This window comes from Jaculus jaculus, chromosome 3, assembly GCF_020740685.1.
Source record: "Jaculus jaculus isolate mJacJac1 chromosome 3, mJacJac1.mat.Y.cur, whole genome shotgun sequence".
Classification (NCBI taxonomy): Eukaryota; Metazoa; Chordata; class Mammalia; order Rodentia; family Dipodidae; genus Jaculus; species Jaculus jaculus.
The window spans coordinates 169,625,102-169,629,790 of record NC_059104.1 but is presented as its reverse complement, the minus strand read 5'-3'; positions in this window follow the sequence as shown (position 1 = coordinate 169,629,790).

The window sequence follows — 4,689 nt, the reverse complement described above, 5'->3', positions numbered from 1 at the left end:
AGTGGCGGGGCGGGGGCGGAGAGGGTATTACAATGGGATATTTTTTTATAATCATGGAAAATGTTTTTTAAAAATTGAGAAAAAATAAAATTAAGTTAAATTAAAATAAATAAATAACTAGTTGGCTTGGTAGTGCATGCCTTTAATCTCAGCACTCGAAGGCTAAGGTAACGGGATCTCTGTGAACTCAAGGCCAGCACGGCGCTGCAGAGTCCCAGATCAGCCTGGGCTAGAGGGAGACCATGCCTCATTATTAATAATTATTAATATGTCTATTAGTAATAAAGCTGAGTGTGGCGGCTCATGCTTATAATTCTAGCACACGCAGAGGGAAGAGGATCACTGTGACTTTGAGGCCAGCCCGAGTCTCAGGTTGACTTCCTCACTCCTCAGAATGAGCCTGAGCTAGAAACTGAACATAAAGGTTAGGAAGATACCTCCATGGATAAAGTGTATGCTGCACAATCATGAGTGCCTGAATTTGAGAGGGGAGGTGGAAACAGGAGAACTTTCTAGAAGCCTGCAGCCGGCGAACAACAACAAGAGATCCTGCCTTAAAACAAGGTGGAAGGCAAGGACCAACGCAGAAGTTCTCCTCTGACCTGCACACGTGCGCCATAGCGTGCGCATGCCCGTGTGCACGCACGCACAATAAATAAGCAAATACTTGAAAAGTTGAATCTCAAAAAGATAATAAATAAATTGAAATCAGTTAAGATAAAAATAGATACAATAGACATTCTATCGATAGAATTTCAGAAAAAGGACATTAAAGTTGCCACAAAGCAATTAAAGGAGAAGAAAATCATAAAAGTAGACATTAACTTTTTTGGTAAATGAATAGAACTGAGAAATAAAATTGAGATGGCTTTTGTTGCTGCCACTTTGTGCGTCTGGCTTCATGTGGGTACTAGGGAATTGAACACAGGCCACCAGGCTTTGCAAGCAAGTGCTTTAAACCACTGAGCTATTTCCCCAGACAGAAGCCTCAAATTTGTAGACACTACCTAAGTGATGAGATATGAGAGGGTGCCACCATGCCCAGATCACTCTGGTTAACTTTAGTGCTTGATGGAGCTCCCTGAACGCTCAGCTCCGGGCATCCTGGGCCTTCTGGCCTTTGAAACTCAGGAACCAGACCAACTCATAAAAATGTCATGGTGGGGCTGGAGAGATGGCTTAGCGGTTAAGCACTTGCCTGTGAAGCCTAAGGACCCGGGTTTGAGGCTCGGTTCCCCAGGTCCCACCTTAGCCAGATGCACAAGGGGGCGCACGCGTCTGGAGTTCGTTTGCAGAGGCTGGAAGCCCTGGCGTGCCCATTCTCTCTCCCTCCCTTTATCTGTCTTTCTCTCTGTGTCTGTCACTCTCAAATAAATAAAAAATAAAAATTTAAAAAAAAAATGTCACGGGTGGGTTGGAGGGATGACTGAGCAATTAAGCCATTTGCCTGCAAAGCCAAAGGCCCTGGGTTCGATTCCCCAGGACCCAAGTTAGCCAGCTGCCCAAGGGGGCGCACACATCTGGAGTTCCTCTGCAGTGGCTAGAGGCCCTGGCGCCCATTCTCTCCCCCCTCCTCCCTCTTTCTCTTTCAAATAAATAAAATAAAATAAAATATATTTTTTAAAAACTTTAAAAAAATGTCACCCCCCCAAAAAAAAATGTTACCCGCAAAGGTAGTAGCACTGCTTCTCTGCACTCTTTTTTTTATTTATTTTAATTAATTTATTTATTAGAGACAGACAAGAGGGTGGGGAAGAGAGAGGAGTGGGCACACCAGGGCTTCTAGCCACTGCAAATGGACTCCAGACGCATGCACCACTATGTGCATCTGGCTTATGTGGGACCTGGAGAATCAAACTTGGGTCCTTAGGCTTCTCACACATGAGTCTTAACCACTAAGCCACCTCTCCAGCCCTGCTTCTCTGCATTCTTATCTCTTGCTTTCCACTGTGAGTGACTCATGCCGTCCACCTGCCCCGTAGGGCCCAGCCCAAACGCTGCCCACGTCCCAGCTTAGCTTTGTGATGGATCCAAACAATGACCGCACAAGCCAGCGTGGGGTGGGCGCTGTGGGTAAACCCAACATTTGGGGGCAGAGTAGATTCCTGTGAGGATGTGTGAGGTTAAACTCTACTGAGGGGTTGGAGGAGAGCTGGTCTGTAGAGGTGGCACTGGCTGGTTCTTGAATAAAAGGAAGATTTCAGTCCACAGTGGAGCACCCAGGGAGAAAGATAAAAAGGATGTGGGAAAGGACAGTGGCTTGGAGACTGCGGTCCCGTAGGTCGGAGGTGTGGGGCACTGATGCAAAGTGGAACAGGTGACATGGAAGGGCATCAAGGACGCTCACAAAAGACCTTGGATGGCACCCTGAGGACCTGTTCCATGCTCCTGTGGGTGATGGGCAGTAGCTGCAAGCAGCATTATAAGGACACTGTGTGAGGCAGTCGGCCTGAGAGGAGCTGGGGATGCATGGGGAGGCCGGCTCTGCTCCGGAGGCCTGGAACAAGATGTTAGGGGCCCGGCCCAGGATCTGGTTCTTTCTGATCCATTTCCGTGCTTCTGCGTGCTACCCCACCCCCAACCTCACCAGGGCTGGGCGGCAGCTCCTGGCAGCTCCCCCAGTGACCATGGATAGAGTCGCTCACTCTACCCATGGGTTCAGCCTGGCCCCCGGCAGGGCCTCCCCTAGTCAGGTCTTTGTGTCTGCACAGTGGCTCTCTTTATCCTTCCCCATCTCCACTTCTCTCTCTTTCTGATCTTGGATTCTCCCCCCCCCCCCCGCCCCCGAATCTCTGTGCAACCCTGAGCAAGTGACTTTACTTCTGGGACACACAGGACGTGTCCCTGAAAAGGAATCAAAACTCCTGGCAAGATTTGTATCCACTGCCCAGTGCTGAAAGCCACCAAAAAGTGACCCCCATGGGGGCTCCTGCCCAACCCTGATGCTCTTTCACTGCGGCCCACCTCAAAGTGGAGGGGAGCAAGGCTCAAGAGTGAGGCTGGCTTCCTGGGCGTATGAACTGGGCAGTTACTGAGGAGCCACGCTTTGAAGGCCTTGTACTTAGTTTAACAATCTTCTGCTTCAACTGATTAAATTTTGCCATTGTTGTTTTAATATTTTTATTTATTTATACAGAGGAAGAGGGAGAGAGAGGGGGAAAGAAAATGATGGATGTGCCAGGACCTCCAGCCACTGCAGACGAACTCCAGATGCGTGCACCCCCTTGTGCATCTGGCTAACGTGGGTCCTGGGGAATCAAACCTGGGTCCTTCGGCTTGCAGGACAATGCCTTAACCCTTAAGCCATTTCTCCAGCCCGTTGGTTTTGTTTGTTTGTTTTTGAGGTAGGGTTCGCCCTAGTCCAGGCTAACCTGGAATTCACTTTGTAGTCTCAGGCTGGCCTCAAACTCACAGAGATCCTCCTAGGTTAGCCTCCAGAGTGCTGGGATTAAAGGCGCCTCACCCAACTGAACTTCTTGCTTTTTGAACACACTTTCATTTCCTACATGACCTTGCGAGTCAGTTAGCTGGTTCTGCTTGTGAAGGAGGTAAAGGGGAAGCTGAGGTGGGGAACCAGGCTTCCAGGGCAGTCTCCCTGGGGTGCCCAGCACCCTGGCATGCTGACAGCTGGAGCCTCCCTGGGGAGCATCCCTCTGCAGGCCTGCTGAGGGAGGAAGGGAGGGAGGGAGGGAAGGAAGGAGCGAGAAAGCAAGGACCACGCAGTCTCACGCAGCACTCCGGGAAATTGGGATTTCAAGGCTGGAAAGTCAGCCCAGCTTTGTGTAACTGGAGCTGCCACTGTGGGTCCCAACAACCAGGGCCCAGCCATGTTCCAGGAATACATCAGGACCTTCTTTCCCAAAAGGATGCAGTTCCAAAGCCGGGGGATGGGGGGGGGAGCCACTATGCACCTGCTGTATGACTGCATTTTCACTTCCCTTCCAGAACCTCAGTTTCCCTAAATGAGCTATGGGAATGATAACGCCCGTCTCACAGGGTCTTGGTGAGGTTCACTCACTTCAGGTCCTCATGGATCTGATCATGTGACAGAGACAGTGCCAGCAGCCAGATGTCAGCTGTGTGCAGGATGGACTAGGACCCCCACCTTCAAAGCCATACCCGTTTGAAGAGAGACCAACGCCTAGCGTGGCAGCAGCAGAGTGAGAGGCAGGGGCACCTGGGTCTGGTCTTCGAGGGTTGGTAGTGGGGAGCCAGGAGGAGTTGAAAAGCGCGTGTGGAGCCGGGCGTGGTGGCGCACGTCTTTAGACCCAGCACTCGACAGGCAGAGGTAGGAGGGCGGCCATGAGTTCAAGGCCACCCTGAAACTACATAGTGAATTCCAGAACAGCCTGGGCTAGAGCAAGACCCTGCCTTAAAAAAAAAAGCACATTGTGGGCAGAGGGAATAGGAAGTGTCTACAGATGGGTGAGGGCACATGGCTTCATGTGGGTCAAGGCAGGAGGGGAGGCAGCGATGTGGAAGTCTGGAGTAGAGGCTGGGGCACGAGGCTACCTTAAGGGCAGTGAGAGCTGACAGGTGCCACCCTAGTGGTGATGGGAGAGTTGGAAGGCAGGCGTTCCACCCCCACCATGGATTCTCAGAGCAGAAGGTTTTGTCAGGAGGCCAGAGAAGTCAGACGGAAGATCCGCCAAGAGCTTGCTCAGGCTTGCAGAGACAGGAAGCCTCTTA